General features: G+C 47.6%; 1 protein-coding gene across 3 annotated transcripts in view; it reads right to left on the bottom strand.

The window, feature by feature from the left end:
- Positions 1-24,456, bottom strand: part of LOC135509005 (contactin-1a-like) — a 171,936-nt gene that overhangs the window by 123,703 nt on the left and 23,777 nt on the right. Inside the window, exon 1 of one of the 3 annotated variants that reach the window (XM_064929287.1) lies at positions 8,287-8,465. The exons of 1 other annotated variant lie outside the window; for it this stretch is intronic. The gene's annotated coding sequence lies outside the window, so the exon portion shown is untranslated. Of the gene's footprint in view, positions 1-4,246; positions 4,343-8,286; positions 8,466-24,456 lie in introns of those variants that run through there. One more of the 3 variants, XM_064929286.1, reaches the window with a different exon arrangement.

Below are 24,456 nucleotides of genomic sequence, written 5' to 3'. Positions count from 1 at the left end.
GGAAACGCTCTGTCCCGTACAGACCGGGGGAACTGTAACGGGAAACATAACCTCCTCCCATCCGTCCAACTCCCGTCTGCTCATTCCAGTCACCCTCTCCTGGGACAACCACAAGCTTCACCTTCAAGCCTTGGTAGACTCTGGAGCCGCAGGTAACTTCATGGATGGTGTCTGGGCGAAGGAGAATGGCGTTCCCTCTGAACCTCTAAGTGAACCCATGAGGGTCACTACATTGGATGGAAGCCCTTTGGGATCTGGACTTGTCACTCATGTCACTACCTCCTTGCAACTTTCAGTTTCACAACACCAGGAATTGATGAACTTTCATTTGATCTCCTGTTCCGAGTTCCCTCTCGTCCTTGGATACCCCTGGCTTCACAGCCATAACCCTCACATCGACTGGTCTGTGGGCACTATCAAGCAGTGGGGTCCTACGTGCCAAGCTACTTGTATTTTCCAGAATTCCCCGAGTTCTACTCCCGAGTCTTTAGAATCCATCGACCTGACCCGAGTTCCCGAGTGTTACCATGACCTCAAACTGGTGTTTAGCAAACAGAGGGCCACCATGCTACCACCCCATAGACCTTACGATTGCCCCATCGACCTGTTTCCGGGCACTTGCCCCCCCAGGGGTCGGATCTTTTCCCTATCTCCACCCGAACGAGCTGCTATGGATACCTACATCAAGGACGCTCTGGAAGCAGGCCTCATGCGTTCATCCACCTCCCCGGCAGGAGCAGGGTTTTTCTTTGTGGCCAAGAAAGACGGTGGATTACGTCCTTGCATCGACTACCGGGGACTCAATGCCATAACCGTCCGTAACCGTTACCCGCTACCCCTTATGGCCACAGCCTTCGAGCTGCTCCAGGAAGCAGTTGTTTTCACTAAGCTTGACCTGCGGAACGCATACCATCTTGTGCGGATCAGACCTGGTGACGAGTGGAAGACCGCTTTCAACACGCCTACTGGTCACTATGAATACTTGGTGATGCCCTTCGGCCTGACCAACGCCCCAGCGGTGTTCCAAGCGCTCATAAACGATGTGCTTAGGGATATGCTTAACATATTTGTGTTTGTTTACTTGGATGACATCCTCATCTTTTCGAGCTCCCTTCAAGAACACACTAAGCATGTCAGACAAGTACTCAAACGCCTCCTGGACAGCCATCTGTACGTTAAGCCGGAAAAATGTGAATTCCATTCATCCCGAGTACAATTCCTGGGATTTGTAGTGGAACCCGGTCGAGTCCAAATGGACCCCAGGAAGGTAGGGGCGGTAGCGGATTGGCCCACCCCCAAATCCGTTAAGGAAGTTCAGCGTTTCCTGGGCTTCACAAACTTTTACCGCAAGTTCATCAAGAACTTCAGCTTGGTGGCAGCCCCTCTCTCAGCTTTAACCAAGGGTGGCAATGCAAGGTTTTTGTGGGGAAAAGAAGCTGAGACGGCCTTCCAAGGACTCAAGCAGCGCGTTCTCTCTGCTCCCATCCTGATACTACCGACTACGGATGAACCATTTGTGGTGGAGGTAGACGCATCAGAGGTTGGTGTTGGAGCTGTCCTGTCTCAGAGGGGTGAAGACAAGAAGCTTCATCCGTGCGCTTTCTTCTCACACCGGCTTACCCCGACTGAGAGGAACTACGATGTGGGGGATCGTGAACTCCTAGCGGTTAAGATGGCATTGAAGGAATGGAGACACTGGCTCGAGGGGGCTTCTCACCCGTTTCAAGTGCTTACGGACCACAAAAATCTGGAGTATATCCAGCAGGCGAAGCGGTTGAACTCTAGACAAGCTAGATGGTCTCTTTTCTTCAATCGATTCCAGTTTATCCTCACCTATCGGCCCGGGTCGAAGAATCTCAAACCGGATGCCCTGTCCCGAGTCTACGCTCCTGCCATTCGAGATGACACGGACATGCCTGTCCTTCCTGCTGCTAAGATTGTGGCTCCGATCTCGTGGCAAGTTGAGGATACCGTGAGACGTGCTCAAGCTAGCGAACCGGACCCGAAAGGAGGTCCTGCCAATCGGTTGTTTGTCCCCAAGGCAGTGAGGACTCAGGTCCTTCTGTGGGGGCACTCCTCTCGCCTCACCTGTCATCCGGGCGTAGGTCGCACCTTGGAGTTCATCCAGCGTAAGTTCTGGTGGCCTACCATAAGAGAAGACGTTGCCACTTTTGTCAATGCCTGTCCCGTGTGCTGCCAGGGCAAATCTTCTCACCTCCGCCCTCAAGGACTCCTTCACCCTTTACCTGTTCCCCACAGACCCTGGTCCCATATCTCATTGGACTTTATTACTGGACTTCCTCCATCCCATGGCAATACTACTATCCTAGTCATAATTGACAGGTTTTCAAAGGCGGACAGGTTCGTCCCTCTGACTAAGTTACCTTCTGCCAAGGAAACGGCTGAGTTGGTAATTAATCATGTGTTCCGAGTCTTCGGCATTCCTCAAGATGTGGTTTCTGACAGAGGTCCCCAGTTCGCCTCAAGGTTTTGGAAGGCCTTCTGCCAACTCATGGGGGCTTCTGCCAGTCTATCTTCAGGGTACCATCCGGAGTCCAACGGCCAAACAGAGAGGATGAATCAAGAGCTGGAAACCACCCTCCGATGTATGACTCGTGACAACCCGTCCACATGGTCATCCTTTATTGTTTGGGCCGAATACGCGCACAACACCTTGCGCTCCTCCTCCACTGGTATGTCCCCGCACGAGTGTCAGTTTGGCTATGCTCCTCCATTGTTCCCGGACCAGGAGGCAGAAGTCAGAGTGCCTTCAGCCTTGAAGTTCGTCAGACGCTGTCGGCTTATGTGGAAGAAGACCCGTCTTAATCTTATGCGTTCCTCACAGAGGTACCAACAACAAGCCAACAGACGTCGCCGTCCCGGGCCTACCCTGCGCCCCGGCCAGAGAGTCTGGCTCTCCACAAGAGACTTACCTCTACGGGTGGAGTCTCGCAAGCTGTCCCAAAAATACATCGGTCCCTTCAAGGTTGCCAGGAGAGTTAACCCAGTATCTTATCGCCTACACTTACCCAGATCCCTTAAGATTAATCCCACATTTCACATTTCATTGTTAAAACCTGTTGTTTTTTCTCCCCTTGTCCCGGCAGACAGACCTCCCCCTCCGCCTCGTGTCATTGGAGGCCAGCCGGCTTATACCGTCCATCGGATACTGGATTGCCGCCGGGTGCAGCGGTCCTGGCAGTATCTGGTGGACTGGGAAGGCTACGGTCCTGAGGAGCGCTCCTGGGTTCCTGCCAAAGACATCCTGGACCCTGACCTCATTCGTCAGTTCAGGGCCCTCCACCCTGAGAGAGCTGGTAGGAACGTCAGGAGCCGTTCCTAGGGGGGGGATTCTGTCAGGATTTGGCCAGGGTTGTTCCGGGTTTTGGTCAGTAGATGCAGTAGATGCCCCCATTGTGCTTTTTGACCTTATGTTTTTTCCCTTGTTCCCCATTATTAATTGCACCTTATTAATTGCACCTGTGCCTCGTTGTATTTAAACCCTTTGTTTCCCTCAGTTCTGTGCTCTGTGTTTGTATGTTAGCACCCAGCCCTAGTGTTCTGTGTATTCTTGTTGTTTCCAGTGGATGCTCTTGTGGATTTCTGTTTTTATTTTTGAGTATCTTTTGATGTTTTTGTGCTATACCTACCACCTTTTGGATTCGCCATTTTTGTATTGTAGGACTTTTTTTACTTTATTAAATACACCGTCTTAAGTACTGCTGTGTCTGCCTCATCTTCTGGGTTCTGCTGACTATTCGTGGCTCAGTTGGTTAAGTGACTGTTTCTCACTCCGGAGACCCAGGTTCGTAACCGGGTCCTGACAGTGGCTGTAGGCTATTCCCTCACTACCATTACTACAGTAGTGGCTGTAGGCTATTCCCTCACTACCATTACTACAGTACAGGCTGTTGGCTATTCCCTCACTACCATTACTACAGTAGTGGCTGTAGGTTATTCCCTCACTACCATTACTACAGTACAGGCTGTTGGCTATTCCCTCACTACCATTACTACAGTAGTGGCTGTAGGCTATTCCCTCACTACCATTACTACAGTACAGGCTGTAGGCTATTCCCTCACTACCATTACTACAGTACAGACTGTAGGCTATTCCCTCACTACCATTACTACAGTACTGAATCATTATTCCTTGCAATTAATTTGGTCTTTTCAGACGTAAGATCCCGCCCGATTCCTCTGACATGGTGATAAATAACGCAATCAGTCTAAAGATAAAACTCACCTTGTGTTCTGAGTTGACACACACACATGATTGGACTTATTGGTCATGGTCTGCGTAATCATGCATAATTGCCTTTGCTTCCAGCCTTGTTGTTCTCTCTGTCTGTGTGTCTCATCACCATCCATCTTAAACACACACACACACACACACACACACACACACAAAACCATCCATCATAACAAGGCAATTTACGCTGTGAGATGAGGAAATGAACCTTAATTGATCTAAGTTCATTCCAGAATCCTTAAAACATGTCTGGAAGGAATTACAATGACACAGACTATCTTACAGAGCAGGAAGATATAATCATTGTTATTCTAGTTATCTATGTCTGTTATTATCAACAACAGGAAGGTAACTATTTTGAAGACAGACTCAGGAAGAAATGATTGGTTATTATTCATGTTGTATTATCTAAGTATGTCAATTAGTCACAGGGTTGTCATCAATCCCCAGTTATTACCAGTTATGTCACCGGTCTCTTTCTCACAGGAAAATGCAACTCAGTAAAAGTGCATCAGTCAAAGCCACCAACTGTAATATCTAACATTGTATACCTAGTCCACTAAATATCCTAATTGAAAACGTCATGAGCATGATGGTCAGCAGAATCGAGCGTGTTCCGCGAGACGACATGGTGAGTTCCAATGAGTGGCCATGTAAACAGACTCATTATGTTTCTAGCTATGCGGTGCCTCACTGACAAACCAAGGCTGCCATGCCAGCTGATCAAAGTCAGACATCCTCCAACACACCCTCTCTCTATGCAGAGCACATAGTGGAGTAGTAATGTATAATAGCTGAGCATAGGGTTTGTGTTTGTGTTGAGTACCACACACACACACACACACACACACACACACACACACACACACACACACACACACACGGACGCAGACACGCGCATACACACACACACACATGCATGCACTCATCCAAAAGCACACACACGCACGGACGCAGGCATGCGCATACACACACATGCATGCACGCATGCACACGCGCACACAGAGACACACACACATGCAGGCACGCGCATACACACACACGCATGCATACACACACACAGAGACACACACAGACACACAGCTGATCAAACAGACGTGAATAAAATGTCAGTACATTTTAGACGTTCATCCATGTCTCTCAAAATGTAAACTATCGGCAGTTGTTCCAAACGTCAAATTTAAAAGTGTTTAAGGTAAAGTTTAGGCATTATCTCCAAATGTTTAAGGTTAGTCAATAACTCCGAATAGTTAAGGTAAGGGTTAAGGTTTGGGAAAGGCTTGAAACTAAAACATGTTTTTTTTATTTTGATCTATCGCTGAATTTGAACATGCAGCCTTTGGAATCAGAGGGAGATGCTATGCAACACTCGAGCAAAACTGAAATCAACTTGAAGGTAACAGTGCTCACCGTTGCTCCTAGTGGATGGTTTCCACTTCATCTCCCGATATCGTTGAATACTGACTTGTATCACAGGTGACCTGGCTGCAAAAATTGCCAAAATATGCTAAGGGTAACATTCCACATCCTTTTGTGTCTCTTTAGTAACCCTATTGGACACGATAAGAGCTTTAGACAACAAGGTCAACACAGAACTACAGAGGGGCTGGAGACTCTCCACAGAGGATGTCAACACAGAACTACAGAGGAGCTGGAGACTCTCTACAGGGGATGTCAACACAGAACTACAGAGGGGCTGGAGACTCTCTACAGGGGATGTCAACACAGAACTACAGAGGGGCTGGAGACTCTCTACAGGGGATGTCAACACAGAACTACAGAGGGGCTGGAGACTCTCTACAGGGGATGTCAACACAGAACTACAGAGGGGCTGGAGACTCTCTACAGGGGATGTCAACACAGAACTACAGAGGGGCTGGAGACTCTCTACAGGGGGTGTCAACACAGAACTACAGAGGGGCTGGAGACTCTCTACAGGGGATGTCAACACAGAACTACAGAGGGGCTGGAACTCTCTACAGGGGATGTCAACACAGAACTACAGAGGGGCTGGAGACTCTCTACAGGGGATGTCAACACAGAACTACAGAGGGGCTGGAGACTCTCTACAGGGGATGTCAACACAGAACTACAGAGGGGCTGGAGACTCTCTACATGGGATGTCAACACAGAACTACAGAGGTGCTGGAGACTCTCTACATGGGATGTCAACACAGAACTACAGAGGGGCTGGAGACTCTCTACAGGGGGTGTCAACACAGAACTACAGAGGGGCTGGAGACTCTCTACATGGGATGTCAACACAGAACTACAGAGGGGCTGGAGACTCTCTACATGGGATGTCAACACAGAACTACAGAGGGGCTGGAGACTCTCTACAGGGGGTGTCAACACAGAACTACAGAGGGGCTGGAGACTCTCCACAGGGGGTGTCAACACAGAACTACAGAGGGGCTGGAGACTCTCTACAGGGGATGTCAACACAGTGTGCACATCACTTCCCTTGAATGTCTCTTTCTAACGTAGACTTACCAGATCCAAACAAATTGGACTCAAGGGTGGAAAGTGCTTCATATTTTTCATAATTTCACAATTAAAGATTTTAAAAAAGACAGATAAAAAGCTTGTGTCCTCAGAAGTGGGTATACCTAAGCAATTTATAAAAATGTTTTACCAAAAAGGTGAGATTTTAACCTTTCTTAGAGTGTTACTAGTTTTTGTTTACAGTCCTCTCATGATAAATAATTACTTTCAGGGATTAAGTAGATTACATTTTGGATTACATGTAGTTCAATTTAAGAGGTTTTCATGGACATTTTTGTAGGGGTTGATACATTTTCCGTACGGGAAAATCAAGTCTGAACTTCAGAACCCTTTTTAAACCTCAAATACAATACAAGTTTAAAATGGTCTGCATGGAAGGAAAGTTCTCCTGCAACAGGGTGATCAAATTATGATCTGACATCTGTATCAAGTCAGAAACCACATTGACCAAAACACTTCCCTCCAACCGTTAAGACAATCAGGCCAATTAATCCGAGTGTATACATGCAGGTACTTAACTTTAATTCAAACCTGGGTAATTGAGTAGCTGTTTATGGATAATAAACCATTGGGCCTCAGCTCTCAGACAAGAGCCTTTGAATTCTGCTTAAGCCAAAAGCAGGAACGTTATCCATGATTGCCAAGATTTGACCACTGGGATCTTTTGCTGCCAAACCAGTTTGTCTGGTGGGATAATGAAGTGCCATCTGTGTGCATTATTTAAATGTGTCTTTTGATGCTAGAGGTAACAGATTATGTTATAATTGGATTAGTGGCTGCTCGGAGACACCGAACAAACACCCATTCATAATATTCTGAATAATATTACAAAACTTTAAATAAACCGACGCTGGTATACAAAAGACAACCTATGAAATCCAGACTAGAACATTCAGGGTCGTACATGAACGTCTATTGTTCTCATCAACAATGAATAATACTCACAGTTCTTTACTTGAATAGAGGTATATCCTTCTATAGGAACATTAATATGACCTGGTAACATGTGACTGTTTTTTCATGGATATCTCAAAGAGCAGAGAGAGAACGGAATGGAGGAACCTGCCGAACCGAAAGGGTCCCAAAGGAGAAGCATTTCCCTGCCAGCTGCTATTCATACATGGCTAATCAAATAACAGCGCTTGATTCATGCATACAGATTCATTATAAAATGTCACTACAGTACAACACATCATGTCTACCGTCCCAAAAGGCACCCTATTCCATATATAGTGCACTACATTGTACCAGAGCCCTTTGGGCAGTGGTCCAAAGGAGTGCACTAAATAGGGAATAGGGGGCCATTTGGGACGTAACCTACACAGTGCTTCCCACACGGTGCTTCTGTGGCAGTGCTTCTGGACCCTCTGAGGTGGAAAAATCCTTTCTACAGTTGACATTTTAAACCTGGATTGAAAATACATCACCCTTAGTGGGCAATACATTCAACCCTCTATGGCTATGAATACTCTGACTGTTAACAGTTACAACACATGGATGAACATTGAGTACATATAGGGAGGACTTACACACAATCTGGAACCCGTCGTTCTGCCCCTGAACAAGGCAGTTAACCCTGTTCCTAGGCCGTAACCCTGTTCCTGAAGCCAGCAGACTGGAGCTGTACTGAAGCCAGTAGACTGAAGCCAGCAGGCTGGAGCTGTACTGAAGTCAGTAGACTGAAGCCAGCAGGCTGGAGCTGTACTGAAGCCAGTAGACTGAAGCCAGTAGACTGAAGCCAGTCGACTGAAGCCGGCAGGCTGGAGCTGTACTGAATCCAGTAGACTGAAGCCAGCAGGCTGGAGCTGTACTGAAACAAGAAGACTGAAGCCAGTAGACTGAAGCCAGTAGACTGAAGCCAGTAAACAGAAGCCAGTAGACTGAGGCTGTACTGAAGCCAGCCGACTGAAGTCAGTAGACTGAAGCCAGCAGACTGGAGCTGTACTGAAGTCAGTAGACTGAAGCCAGCAGACTGGAGCTGTACTGAAGTCAGTAGACTGAAGCCAGCAGACTGAATCCAGATGACTGAAGCCAGCAGACTGAAGCCATTAGACTGGAGCTGTACTGAAGTCAGTAGACTGAAGCCAGCAGACTGAAGCCAGCAGACTGAAGCCAGTAGACTAGAGCCAGCAGACTGGAGCTGTACTGACGTCAGTAGACTGAAGCCAGCGGACTGGAGCTGAAATGAAGTCAGTAGACTGAAGCCAGCAGACTGAAGCCAGTAGATTGAAGCCAGTAAACAGAAGCCAGTAGACTGGAGCCAGTAGGCTGGAGCTGTACTGAAGCCAGTAGACTGAAGCCAGTATACTGAAGCCAGTAGACTGAAGCCAGCAGGCTGGAGCTGTACTGAAGTCAGTAGACTGAAGCTAGCAGACTGGAGTTGTACTGAAGCCAGTAGACTGAAGCCAGTAGACTGAAGCCAGCAGGCTGGAGCTGTACTGAAGCCAGTAGACTGAAGCCAGTAGACTGAAGCCAGTAGACTGAAGCTAGCAGACTGGAGTTGTACTGAAGCCAGTATACTGAAGCCAGTAGACTGAAGCCAGCAGGCTGGAGCTGTACTGAAGCCAGTAGACTGAAGCCAGTAGACTGAAGCCAGTAGACTGAAGCCAGCAGGCTGGAGCTGTACTCAAGCCAGTAGACTGAAGCCAGCAGGCTGGAGCTGTACTGAAACCAGTAAGCTGGAGATGTACTGAAACCAGTAGGCTGGAGCTGTACTGAAGCCAGTAGACTGAAGCCAGCAGACTGAAGCCAGTAAACTGAAGCCAGCAGACTGAAGCCAGTACATTGAAGCCAGTAAACAGAAGCCAGCAGGCTTGAGCTGTACTGAAACCAGTAGACTGAAGCCAGCAGACTGAAGCCAGTAGACTGAAGCCAGTAAACAGAAGCCAGCAGACTGAAGCCAGTAGACTGAAGCCAGTAAACTGAAGCCAGCAGACTGAAGCCAGTACATTGAAGCCAGTAAACAGAAGCCAGCAGGCTTGAGCTGTACTGAAACCAGTAGACTATAGCCAGTAGGCTGAAGCCAGCAGACTGAAGCCAGTAGATTGAAGCCAGTAAACAGAAGCCAGTAGGCTTGAGCTGTACTGAAACCAGTAGACTAAAGCCAGTAGGCTGAAGCCAGCAGACTGAAGCCAGTAGACTGAAGCCAGTAAACAGAAGCCAGCAGACTGAAGTCAGTAGATTGAAGCCAGTAAACAGAAGCCAGTAAACTGAAGCTAGTAGGCTGAAGCCAATAGACAGAACCCAGTAGGCTGGAGCTGTACTGAAGCCAGTAGACTGAAGCCAGTAGACTGAAGCCAGTAGACTGAAGCCAGCAGGCTGGAGCTGTACTGAAGCCAGTAGACTGAAGCCAGTAGACTGAAGCCAGTAGACTGAAGCTAGCAGACTGGAGTTGTACTGAAGCCAGTATACTGAAGCCAGTAGACTGAAGCCAGTAGACTGAAGCCAGCAGGCTGGAGCTGTACTGAAGCCAGTAGACTGAAGCCAGTAGACTGAAGCCAGTAGACTGAAGCCAGCAGGCTGGAGCTGTACTCAAGCCAGTAGACTGAAGCCAGCAGGCTGGAGCTGTACTGAAACCAGTAAGCTGGAGATGTACTGAAACCAGTAGGCTGGAGCTGTACTGAAGCCAGTAGACTGAAGCCAGCAGACTGAAGCCAGTAAACTGAAGCCAGCAGACTGAAGCCAGTACATTGAAGCCAGTAAACAGAAGCCAGCAGGCTTGAGCTGTACTGAAACCAGTAGACTATAGCCAGTAGGCTGAAGCCAGCAGACTGAAGCCAGTAGATTGAAGCCAGTAAACAGAAGCCAGTAGACTGAAGCCAGTAAACAGAAGCCAGTAGACTGAAGCCAGTAGACTGAAGCCAGTAAACAGAAGCCAGCAGGCTTGAGCTGTACTGAAACCAGTAGACTATAGCCAGTAGGCTGAAGCCAGCAGACTGAAGTCAGTAGATTGAAGCCAGTAAACAGAAGCCAGTAGACTGAAGCCAGTAGACTGAAGCCAGTAAACTGAAGCTAGTAGGCTGAAGCCAATAGACAGAACCCAGTAGGCTGGAGCTGTACTGAAGCCAGTAGACTGAAGCCAGTAGACTGAAGCCAGTAGACTGAAGCCAGTAGACTGAAGCCAGCAGGCTGGAGCTGTACTGAAGCCAGTAGACTGAAGCCAATAGACAGAACCCAGTAGGCTGGGGCTGTACTGAAGCCAGTAGATTGAAGCCAGTAAACAGAAGCCAACAGACTGAAGCCAGTAGATTGAAGCCAGTAAACAGAAGCCAGTAGACTGAAGCCAGTAGACTGAAGCCAGTAAACTGAAGCTAGTAGGCTGAAGCCAATAGACAGAACCCAGTAGGCTGGAGCTGTACTGAAGCCAGTAGACTGAAGCCAGTAGATTGAAGCCAATTAACAGAAGCCAGTAGACTGGAGCCAGTAGACTGGAGCCAGTAGACTGGAGCCAGTAGACTGGAGCCAGTAGACTGAAGCCAGTAGGCTGGACCCAGTAAACTGAAGCCAGTAGACTGGAGCCAGTAAACTGAAGCCAGTAGGCTGGAGCCAGTAAACTGAAGCCAGTAGGCTGGAGCCAGTAAACTGAAGCCAGTAGGCTGGAGCACACAAATGAGGACTGGACCATATGGATATAAATCCATACTGCAATAAATGACCTGAATTGATTTGATAACGATAAATAGAACGATTAGTTTATAATATTAATCTGCACAACAGTTATTTCATTATCCTTTAAACTACTACTACTAGTTTGATGGTTGTACTACCATCAATTAGCAAACTTATTAATTGAAAACGTCACATTTCTCTAGTACAGGCTACTTATCGTAATGAACCATATCAGCAAAATGCCTTTGATAAGTTATCGGTATAGTCAGTGTCGATCAGTTAGGGTTTATCTTCCCAACAGAGCCAACCTTCCTCCCAAACAGAGAGAGAGGCGTCCAGCCAGCCATCTCACCTACCATACCCTCCACTAACCTTCTTTCATCTCATCTCATCCCACCTCACCAGACACACACACACACCAAGCCAGCCGTCACACCTACCTCACACACCCCCGAGGCCTCACACCGACACCCCCGACTGCTCCTCTGTCTGTCAAAATGGGAGCCGGTCCCGTCTGTGTGGCCAGGACAATATCCCTCTACTTACTAAGCCCGGTGGAGAGTTGCCACGAACAATGCCCCCCGCCTCACTGTGGAGTCCATCTCCCCCCCCTCACACACACACACACACACACACACACACACACACACACACATGCACGCGCACACACACGCGCGCACACACACACACACACGCGCGCGCACACACCGAGCAGCCGTCAACCAATCACAGAGCTCTCAGAGAGAGAGAGAGAGAGAGAGGGAGAGGGTTCACTGTCAGAGAGGGGGTAACGGGGGGTAGGGGGTTTGACAAGAGAGGTGGGGAGAGATAGCTCAAGAAGGAAGAGGTGAGAGGAATTGAGAGATCAGAGGAATGGAGAGATCAGAGGAATGGAGAGATCAGAGGAATGGAGAGATCAGAGGAGGAAAACAGACAGGAAGAAAGAGAGTGAGAGGTGATGGAGATATAGACAAGACTGTACCGACAAGACTGTCTCATGGAGGAGGCTCCATTTCATCTCTGATGTTAAAACAGCATAACCAGCCAGAGCAGCTGCCAGTCTGTCACTACACTACTATAGTGAGTCCTGCTGCCAGTCTGTCACTACACTACTATAGTGAGTCCTGCTGCCAGTCTGTCACTACACTACTATAGTGAGTCCTGCTGCCAGTCTGTCACTACACTACAATAGTGAGTCCTGCTGCCAGTCTGTCACTACACTACTATAGTGAGTCCTGCTGCCAGTCTGTCACTACACTACTATAGTGAGTCCTGCTGCCAGTCTGTCACTACACTACTATAGTGAGTCCTGCTGCCAGTCTGTCACTACACTACTATAGTGAGTCCTGCTGCCAGTCTGTCACTACACTACTATAGTGAGTCCTGCTGCCAGTCTGTCACTACACTACTATAGTGAGTCCTGCTGCCAGTCTGTCACTACACTACAATAGTGAGTCCTGCTGCCAGTCTGTCACTACACTACAATAGTGAGTCCTGCTGCCAGTCTGTCACTACACTACTATAGTGAGTCCTGCTGCCAGTCTCTCACTACACTACTATAGTGAGTCCTGCTGCCAGTCTGTCACTATACTACTATAGTGAGTCCTGCTGCCAGTCTGTCACTACACTACTATAGTGAGTCCTGCTGCCAGTCTGTCACTACACTACTATAGTGAGTCCTGCTGCCAGTCTGTCACTACACTACTATAGTGAGTCCTGCTGCCAGTCTGTCACTACACTACTATAGTGAGTCCTGCTGCCAGTCTGTCACTACACTACAATAGTGAGTCCTGCTGCCAGTCTGTCACTACACTACTATAGTGAGTCCTGCTGCCAGTCTGTCACTACACTACTATAGTGAGTCCTGCTGCCAGTCTGTCACTACACTACTATAGTGAGTCCTGCTGCCAGTCTGTCACTACACTACTATAGTGAGTCCTGCTGCCAGTCTGTCACTACACTACTATAGTGAGTCCTGCTGCCAGTCTGTCACTACACTACTATAGTGAGTCCTGCTGCCAGTCTGTCACTACACTACAATAGTGAGTCCTGCTGCCAGTCTGTCACTACACTACAATAGTGAGTCCTGCTGCCAGTCTGTCACTACACTACTATAGTGAGTCCTGCTGCCAGTCTCTCACTACACTACTATAGTGAGTCCTGCTGCCAGTCTGTCACTATACTACTATAGTGAGTCCTGCTGCCAGTCTGTCACTACACTACTATAGTGAGTCCTGCTGCCAGTCTGTCACTACACTACTATAGTGAGTCCTGCTGCCAGTCTGTCACTACACTACTATAGTGAGTCCTGCTGCCAGTCTGTCACTACACTACTATAGTGAGTCCTGCTGCCAGTCTGTCACTACACTACTATAGTGAGTCCTGCTGCCAGTCTGTCACTACACTACTATAGTGAGTCCTGCTGCCAGTCTGTCACTACACTACTATAGTGAGTCCTGCTGCCAGTCTGTCACTACACTACTATAGTGAGTCCTGCTGCCAGTCTGTCACTACACTACTATAGTGAGTCCTGCTGCCAGTCTGTCACTACACTACTATAGTGAGTCCTGCTGCCAGTCTGTCACTACACTACTATAGTGAGTCCTGCTGCCAGTCTGTCACTACACTACAATAGTGAGTCCTGCTGCCAGTCTGTCACTACACTGCTATAGTGAGTCCTGCTGCCAGTCTGTCACTACACTACTATAGTGAGTCCTGCTGCCAGTCTGTCACTACACTACTATAGTGAGTCCTGCTGCCAGTCTGTCACTACACTACTATAGTGAGTCCTGCTGCCAGTCTGTCACTACACTACTATAGTGAGTCCTGCTGCCAGTCTGTCACTACACTACTATAGTGAGTCCTGCTGCCAGTCTGTCACTACACTACTATAGTGAGTCCTGCTGCCAGTCTGTCACTACACTACAATAGTGAGTCCTGCTGCCAGTCTGTCACTACACTACTATAGTGAGTCCTGCTGCCAGTCTGTCACTACACTACAATAGTGAGTCCTGCTGCCAGTCTGTCACTACACTACTATAGTGAGTCCTGCTGCCAGTCTGTCACTACACTACTATAGTGAGTCCTGCTGCCAGTCTGTCACTACACTACTATAGTGAGTCCTGCTGCCAGTCTGTCACTACACTACTATAGTGAGTCCTGCTGCCAGTCTGTCACTACACTACTATAGTGAGTCCTGCTGCCAGTCTGTCACTACACTACTATAGTGAGTCCTGCTGCCAGTCTGTCACTACACTACTATAGTGAGTCCTGCTGCCAGTCTGTCACTACACTACTATAGTGAGTCCTGCTGCCAGTCTGTCACTACACTACTATAGTGAGTCCTGCTGCCAGTCTGTCACTACACTACTATAGTGAGTCCTGCTGCCAGTCTGTCACTACACTACTATAGTGAGTCCTGCTGCCAGTCTGTCACTACACTACTATAGTGAGTCCTGCTGCCAGTCTGTCACTACACTGCTATAGTGAGTCCTGCTGCCAGTCTGTCACTACACTACAATAGTGAGTCCTGCTGCCAGTCTGTCACTACACTGCTATAGTGAGTCCTGCTGACAGTCTGTCACTACACTACTATAGTGAGTCCTGCTGCCAGTCTGTCACTACACTACTATAGTGAGTCCTGCTGCCAGTCTGTCACTACACTACTATAGTGAGTCCTGCTGCCAGTCTGTCACTACACTACTATAGTGAGTCCTGCTGCCAGTCTGTCACTACACTACAATAGTGAGTCCTGCTGCCAGTCTGTCACTACACTACAATAGTGAGTCCTGCTGCCAGTCTGTCACTACACTACTATAGTGAGTCCTGCTGCCAGTCTGTCACTACACTACTATAGTGAGTCCTGCTGCCAGTCTGTCACTACACTACTATAGTGAGTCCTGCTGCCAGTCTGTCACTACACTACAATAGTGAGTCCTGCTGCCAGTCTGTCACTACACTACTATAGTGAGTCCTGCTGCCAGTCTGTCACTACACTACTATAGTGAGTCCTGCTGCCAGTCTGTCACTACACTACTATAGTGAGTCCTGCTGCCAGTCTGTCACTACACTACTATAGTGAGTCCTGCTGCCAGTCTGTCACTACACTACTATAGTGAGTCCTGCTGCCAGTCTGTCACTACACTACTATAGTGAGTCCTGCTGCCAGTCTGTCACTACACTACTATAGTGAGTCCTGCTGCCAGTCTGTCACTACACTACTATAGTGAGTCCTGCTGCCAGTCTGTCACTACAACACTGTAACATTGCACACAAAACATAAACAACCACAACATTTAACCCCAGGGGTTCTCCTCAGCATCCCACTAACCTAGAAATCCCATCCCCATTGGTTTCCATTATAGAGTCTAGCAATACACTATACTACATCATTGGTTCCCACCTGCCCTGAACTCTCTGTTGTCTGTGGTATACGTGCTGTATGTCCTACTCTGAGGTCCTTACTGAGGGTATCTATAGTGTGTTGTGGCCTGACAGCCTCTCCTCTGACCGAGGTCCCCATATATAGGTCACGGTTGACATTAGACTGACAGATCTATGTCATAGCCTACATATAACATATCTGGGAGGGGAGGGGGGAGGGACTCACAGAAATGAGCACAATGGCTAAAGAATTGACAGTTCATTTCTTTATTTACTGTGATACCTTTTCTAGAGTGTACAGTAGAATAGGTCTTTTGAAAAACACTGGGCCGTGTTGTGTATGGTTAACCGCATGGGAGGCTAGTGGTTAAATAGGGCAATGTTCATGCTGGGTGAACAACACACTTGTAAAGCCCTCTGCTAAATGCGATGCTACAACTGTAAATATGGCTAAAGAAGAATTTTAATAACTTTGAGACGCTGTGTACTGTACTGGGATATGAAATAGCCAATGTGTTGTTTTAGAGGAATGGTGTACGTGGAATAACCTTCATATGGTCATATTTACTTAATGATATGAGTACACACACAAACCAACACACACACACACACACACACACAAACAGTCAGGCTGAGAGGGTTGAGTAACGAGAGGCTTCCTTCTGGCGATCTCTAAGATATGTTTTATTTTCTCAAGTGGAAAAATAGGTCTGACACTTAATTAGCAAACAAGGTCAGAGTCTGGACACGTCCCCTAACACACACACACACACACACACGCACACGCACACGCACACGCACACGCACACACACACACACGCACACACACACACACACACACACACACACAGGGCCTGGACCCAGTTACCCTGTGTGTCTCTTCTACTGCTCAACATAATAACAACAGAGAGAGAGAGAGAGAGAGAGAGAGAGAGACATATGAGACATATGCAGGCGTGGACGCACGCACACACACACACACACACACACACACACACACACACACACACACACACACACACACACACACACACACACACACACACACACAGTTACACTGTGTGTCTCTTCTACTGCTCCACATAATAACAACAGAGAGAGAGAGAGAGACATATGCAGGCGTGGACGCACGCACACACACATACAGGAACAAACACGTGTGTCAAACACACACAGCTGCACACACAGGGAGAGAAAACAGAAGATAATGATACCTACACTGACCATTATGTTCTGAACTATAAAACAGGAAGAGGCTTTCTTCCCTACAAAACGCTTTCCATTAAATCTGAAAACGAGCGGCATCTCTCCTTAAACATTTACTCGTAATCTGCCAGAAGGACGCTACTTGAATATGCCAGCAGGTGAGATAGTGACGAGAAGAGGCACATGGCTGTATGACTGCAATCCAATCAGTTCATTTCCACTGAGACAGTCAGTCAGTCGGTCAGTCAGTCAGTCTGACCCAGGTCTTGTCTACCCTGCACGGAGGGAGCACTGCTGACCGATTTGCCTTTGTTTCTTGTGCCTTATCAGGCTGGAAGACGCAGTGCGCGCGTGTGTGTGCGTGCGTGCGTGCGTGTGTGTGTGTGTGTGTGTGTGTGTGTGTGTGTGTGTGTGCGTGCGTGCGTGCGTGCGTGCGTGCGTGTGTGTGTGTGTGTTTGCGCGTGTGTGATGGCAGTAAGTGCCAGACGGCTAGATTGTAAAGAGGAGATGAGGACAGTGACGCAGTGCGCGCGTGTGTGTGCGTGCGTGCGTGCGTGTGTGTGTGTGTGTGTGTGTGTGTGTGTGTGTGTGTGTGTGTGTGTGTGTGTGTGTGTGTGTGTGTGTGTGTGTGTGTGTGTGTGTGTGTGTGTGTGTGTGTGTGTGTGTGTACAGTAGATCTTGGAGTGACATCCCCGCAGCAGAGTGGTCGTTTCCCCCTTCCAGACACTCCATGAGTCGTGAGGAATGGGGCATGTCACTCCAAGATCTACTGTATACACACACACACATCACATCACAGTAGCTAACAGGCTAACCAGAAGACCTAACTCTGTGACTGGCACGGCCCAGGCACAACAATACACTTTTCAGTCGGTGGGGACAGAGATGGCTTTGTGACATGAGCGATGGCCATCTCAAAACAACTATTAATTAGAAATTCAAGACCTTGACAGATACCGTGTCAGATACCGTGACAGATACTGTGTCAGATACCGTGACAGATACCGTGACAGATACCGTGTCAGATACCATGACAGATACCGTGACAGATACCGAGTCAGATACCATGACAGATACCGTGACAGATACTGTGTCAGATACCGTGACAGGTACCATGACAGATACCGTGACAGATACCATGACAGGTACCGTGTCAGATACCATGACAGATACCGTGTCAGATACCGTGTCAGGTACTGAGTCAGATACCGTGACAGATACCGTGACAGATACAGAGTCAGATACCGTGTCAGATACCGTGACAGATACCATGACAGATACCGTGACAGATACCATGACAGATACCGTGTCAGATACCATGACAGATACCGTGTCAGATACCGAGTCAGATACCGTGTCAGGTACCGTGTCAGATACTGTGTCAGATACCGTGACAGATACCGTGTCAGATACCGTGTCAGATACCATGACAGATACTGTGTCAGATACCATGACAGATACTGTGTCAGATACCGTGACAGATACCGTGTCAGATACCGTGACAGATACCGTGACAGATACCGAGTCAGATACCATGACAGATACCGTGTCAGATACCATGACAGATACCGTGTCAGATACCGTGTCAGGTACTGAGTCAGATACCGTGACAGATACCGTGACAGATACAGAGTCAGATACAGTGTCAGATACCGTGACAGATACCATGACAGATACCGTGACAGATACCATGACAGATACCGTGTCAGATACCATGACAGATACCGTGTCAGATACCGAGTCAGATACCGTGTCAGATACCATGACAGATACCGTGTCAGATACCGTGACAGATACCATGACAGATACCATGACAGATACCGTGACAGATACAGAGTCAGATACCGTGTCAGATACCGTGACAGATACCATGACAGATACCATGACAGATACCGGGTCAGATACCGTGTCAGATACCATGACAGATACCGTGACAGATACCGTGACAGATACCATGACAGATACCATGACAGATACCGTGTCAGATACCGTGACAGATACCATGTCAGATACCGTGACAGATACCGTGTCAGGTACCGTGTCAGATACCGAGTCAGATACCGTGTCAGATACCGTGACAGATACCGAGTCAGATACGTGACAGATACTGATTGTTCCAGTAGGCTGGATCTGATTGTTCCAGTAGGCTGGATCTGATTGTTCCAGTAGGCTGGATCTGATTGTTCCAGTAGGCTGGATCTGATTGTTCCAGTAGGCTGGATCTGATTGTTCCAGTAGGCTGGATCTGATTGTTCCAGTAGGCTGGATCTGATTGTTCCTGTAGGCTGGATCTGATTGTTCCAGTAGGCTGGATCTGATTGTTCTGTAGATTTTATCTGATTGTTCCAGTAGGCTGGATCTGATTGTTCCAGTAGGCTGGATCTGATTGTTCCAGTAGGCTGGATCTGATTGTTCCAGTAGGCTGGATCTGATTGTTCCAGTAGGCTGGATCTGATTGTTCCTGTAGGCTGGATCTGATTGTTCCAGTAGGCTGGATTTGATTGTTCCTGTAGGCTGGATCTGATTGTTCCAGTAGGCTGGATCTGATTGTTCCAGTAGGCTGGATTTGATTGTTCCTGTAGGCTGGATCTGATTGTTCCAGTAGGCTGCATCTGATTGTTCTAGTAGGCTGGATCTGATTGTTCCAGTAGGCTGCATCTGATTGTTCCAGTAGGCTGCATCTGATAGTTCCAGTAGGCTGGATCTGATTGTTCCTGTAGGCTGGATCTGATTGTTCTGTTGGCTGGATCTGATTGTTCCGGTAGGCTGGATCTGATTGTTCCAGTAGGCTGGATCTGATTGTTCCAGTAGTCTGGATCTGATTGTTCCAGTAGGCTGGACCTGATTGTTCTGTTGGCTGGATCTGATTGTTCCAGTAGTCTGGATCTGATTGTTCTGTTGGCTGGATCTGATTGTTCCTGTAGGCTGGATCAGATTGTTCCAGTAGGCTGGATCAGATTGTTCCAGTAGGCTGGATCTGATTGTTCCAGTAGGCTGGATCTGATTGTTCCAGTAGGCTGGATCTGATTGTTCCAGTAGGCTGGATCTGATTGTTCCAGTAGGCTGGATCTGATTGTTCCAGTAGGCTGGATCTGATTGTTCCAGTAGGCTGGATCTGATTGTTCTGTAGACTGGATTTGATTGTTCCAGTAGGCTGGATCTGATTGTTCCAGTAGGCAGTATCTGATAGTTCCAGTAGGCTGGATCAGATTGTTCCAGTAGGCTGGATCTGATTGTTCCAGTAGGCTGGATCTGATTGTTCCAGTAGGCTGGATCTGATTGTTCCAGTAGGCTGGATCTGATTGTTCCAGTAGGCTGGATCTGATTGTTCCAGTAGGCTGGATCTGATTGTTCCAGTAGGCTGGATCTGATTGTTCCAGTAGGCTGGATCTGATTGTTCCAGTAGGCTGGATCTGATTGTTCCAGTAGGCTGGATCTGATTGTTCCAGTAGAATGGATCTGATTGTTCCAGTAGGCTGGATCTGATTGTTCCAGTAGAATGGATCTGATTGTTCCAGTAGGCTGGATCTGATTGTTCCAGTAGAATGGATCTGATTGTTCCAGTAGGCTGGATCTGATTGTTCCAGTAGAATGGATCTGATTGTTCCAGTAGGCTGGATCTGATTGTTCCAGTAGGCTGGATCTGATTGTTCCAGTAGAATGGATCTGATTGTTCCAGTAGGCTGGATCTGATTGTTCCAGTAGAATGGATCTGATTGTTCCAGTAGGCTGGATCTGATTGTTCCAGTAGGCTGGATCTGATTGTTCCAGTAGAATGGATCTGATTGTTCCAGTAGGCTGGATCTGATTGTTCCAGTAGGCTGGATCTGATTGTTCCAGTAGAATGGATCTGATTGTTCCTGTAGGCTGGATCAGATTGTTCCAGTAGGCTGGATCTGATTGTTCCTGTAGGCTGGATCTGATTGTGACCTTGCTCTCTATCTGTTTTGTGATTTCCTGCTGTTGATTTCCTGTCCTGTGCCAGATTGCCATCCCAGGGGGAACCTGTAGACGCTCCGGTTGGGCTGGTCTCATCTGGTTGATCTGTCACACAGTCACTTACAGATAGGCCAGACAAGGCCAGGAGAAGAGATACACAGTCGCACAAAAACAGGCTGGGAGCAGACACAGACACACAAACACGTACACACAAAACCACACACACACATTCACTGAAACCACACACACACACACACACACACACACACACACACACACACACACACACACACACACACACACACACACACACACACACACACACACACACCAACCCACACACACACACACACACACAGACCTGGCTAGGCCAGGAGCAGGCAGACAGTAGGCAGCAACAGGATAATGGGAAAGGAGGAGAAAAAGAAAGGAACAGCAGGTTTGAAGGAACCAGAGGAGAGTTGAGGAACAGCAGGGTTGAAGGAACCAGTAGGGGGTTGAGGAACAGCAGGGTTGAAGGAACCAGAGGAGAGTTGAGGAACAGCAGGAATGAAGGAACCAGAGGAGAGTTGAGGAACAGCAGGAATGAAGGAACCAGAGGAGAGTTGAGGAACAGCAGGAATGAAGGAACCAGAGGAGAGTTGAGGAACAGCAGGGTTGAAGGAACCAGTAGGGGGTTGAGGAACAGCAGGGTTGAAGGAACCAGAGGAGAGTTGAGGAACAGCAGGAATGAAGGAACCAGAGGAGAGTTGAGGAACAGCAGGAATGAAGGAACCAGAGGAGAGTTGAGGAACAGCAGGAATGAAGGAACCAGAGGAGAGTTGAGGAACAGCAGGGTTGAAGGAACCAGTGGAGGGTTGAGGAACAGCAGGACGGAAGGAACCAGTGGAGGGTTGAGGAACAGCAGGACGGAAGGAACCAGTGGAGGGTTGAGGAACAGCAGGATTGAAGGAACCAGTGGAGGGTTGCGGAACAGCAGGTTGAAGGAACCACTTTTAAAGTTGTATTTATCCTACATTTTTCAAGCAGCTGGATCTCAGATGATTCTTAAAAACTATAGGAGGAACCAAACAGGGACTCTGGTCTCCCAAAGCCTTTATAGCTAAAGTGATATGGTGATTTTCCACAACCCAGCCACACAGCAGCAGCAACACAACAAACGGACACCACGTCAACTGGGTTGCAGATTATTCTTTGACAAGCCTAAGGGGAAATAAAGTGATCTCTAACCATAAGGGAAGAATCATGATCTTCTTTGATCAGTAGAATTAGATCAGACAGTAGGATGGGAGGGGGTGGTGGGTCTGTCTAGGATACCACAGGACCACCGGCAGCAGGGAGGGTGATAGATATTATAATGGACATCTCTAAAACGGGCATCAAGCTGAGTTGTTTTCTCTCTATTAAATCTCAATTCACATCTGAACCTCTTTAACTATTAATTAAACCAACTCCAACTCAATAAATCACAGTCAGTGTTACTCCCATAATGGGTTAAATGTGGAGAAAATTACACCAATAAATAAATAATAACAAAAACAAGTTCTAACAAGCTCTTCAAATCAGATTAGTAGATCTCCTAAGAGGTTCCACTTTGTGGACTTGGGTTCTTGTCTGGCCTAGTTTTTATTTTAGTTTTTAAGACCTGTGTCTGAGGTTGTTGTTACAGTATTTTATTTTGTGATAAAATAGTAAAAGAACAACTGTCTTCCTCCCCAAGGCTCTGAAGTGAACAAAACAAAGACTGCCTTGTGTTTTGTATTGACTACTGAGTGCCTGACCAAAACCCTCTGAAGTGGAAACATGTATAGTCATGTGGATCCATCACCATGATGACCTTCCTCTCATCTTGTACAGTCTCTTTGAGACGTTGAACCACAAATCCTCCTCAGTTCAGCACCAGGGTCGGGGTCAGTTCAATTTCAACTCAGCCAATTCAGACAGGAAGTCAACTGAAATTCCAAGTCGAATTCCAATTTCAGGCTCGTCATTGATAGCTGGGCTTGGTTTCCATCAGGAGTGTCCACCAGATTGTTTTCAACTGTCATGGCTTTCCTAATCAATGCAGATTAAGGGAAGGAGATGAGGAAAGGGCAGATTAAGGGAATGAGGAGAAGGCAGATTAAGGGAAGGAGACGAGGAAAGGATAGATTTTTAAGCAATAGAGAGAAAGCCCTGTTCTTAGGCTGTTTCTATTCACTGCTGACATATGGCCTCAGTGCCACCACCCCCCCCACCCCCCCACCCCACCCCACCCCCTTTAAAAACAGTGTGTGTTCAGAATAGCAATGAGCAATTAGCTCTGGCTGGGCCCAGGCCTATGAGACCTGAGTCAACATCCTTCCGCTAGCTGTTTCTGGCCCAGTCACAGTGTTGGACCCACGGCTCACCATAATGTGTAGGTGTATTGTTAGAACACCTTCCACTACAGCGCCAGTCTGACTCACACAGGAATACAGTATGTGTAAAGGTAGATGCTGAAAGAGCACTTTGAAAATAGATGACATCATGTCAGACCAGGGTTATCCAACACCACAGTGTGTGTGTGTATGGTGATATAATATCAATTAAATCACCTACATCATATGGAAAACTTGGAAAGCTGAAAAGCTGATATGAAATATATCTTGGGCGCAGGTATTGTAGCACATGAAAAATATGAAAAACACCTCCCTTGCACCATATTGAAGATAAACAGAAATGTGGGAGTTGAACATCCTGATTACCAGATTACTATGTTATATAACAGTGTAATCTTCCAACAGCAAACAGTATGGGTCTATTTCTAAAACAAAACCTACACAGCCTGAGTTGCACCAACCAAGCTATACACTGCTCTTGTCCAAAATGTCACCCGAAAGTAGTGCACTATACAGGGCTCTGGTCGAAGGTAGTGCACTATACAGTGCTCTGGTCGAAGGTAGTGCACTATACAGGGCTCTGGTCGAAGGTAGTGCACTATACAGGGCTCTGGTCGAAGGTAGTGCACTATACAGTGCTCTGGTCGAAGGTAGTGCACTATACAGGGCTCTGGTCGAAGGTAGTGCACTATACAGGGCTCTGGTCGAAGGTAGTGCACTATACAGGGCTCTGGTCGAAGGTAGTGCACTATACAGTGCTCTGGTCGAAGGTAGTGCACTATACAGGGCTCTGGTCGAAGGTAGTGCACTATACAGGGCTCTGGTCGAAGGTAGTGCACTATACAGGGCTCTGGTCGAAGGTAGTGCACTATATAGGGAAAAAAGAGCCATTTGGGATGCACAAACTGTGCCAAATCACCATCCTTCTGATTCCTGCAGTTTAAATAGAATCACACTAAAGTAGGTTAAGGGATGTTTTACACACTATTCTGCTTCACTAGAGACAGATGGGGTCTTTGTTGAGTGTCTAGGACCTTTCCTCTGAGACACATACTGTATACTGCTGCAGCATGGGTTCCATTCAGACACATTGCTGCACTCTCACATCTATCTATCTATCTATCTATCTATCTATCTATCTATCTATCTATCTGTCTGTCTGTCTGTCTGTCTGTCTGTCTGTCTGTCTGTCTGTCTGTCTGT

The sequence above is a fragment of the Oncorhynchus masou genome, chromosome 22 (genome assembly GCF_036934945.1).
Source record: "Oncorhynchus masou masou isolate Uvic2021 chromosome 22, UVic_Omas_1.1, whole genome shotgun sequence".
Classification (NCBI taxonomy): domain Eukaryota; kingdom Metazoa; phylum Chordata; class Actinopteri; order Salmoniformes; family Salmonidae; genus Oncorhynchus; species Oncorhynchus masou.
Note: the sequence above shows the minus strand (reverse complement) of the source record. Positions and strands in the feature narration are given on the sequence as shown.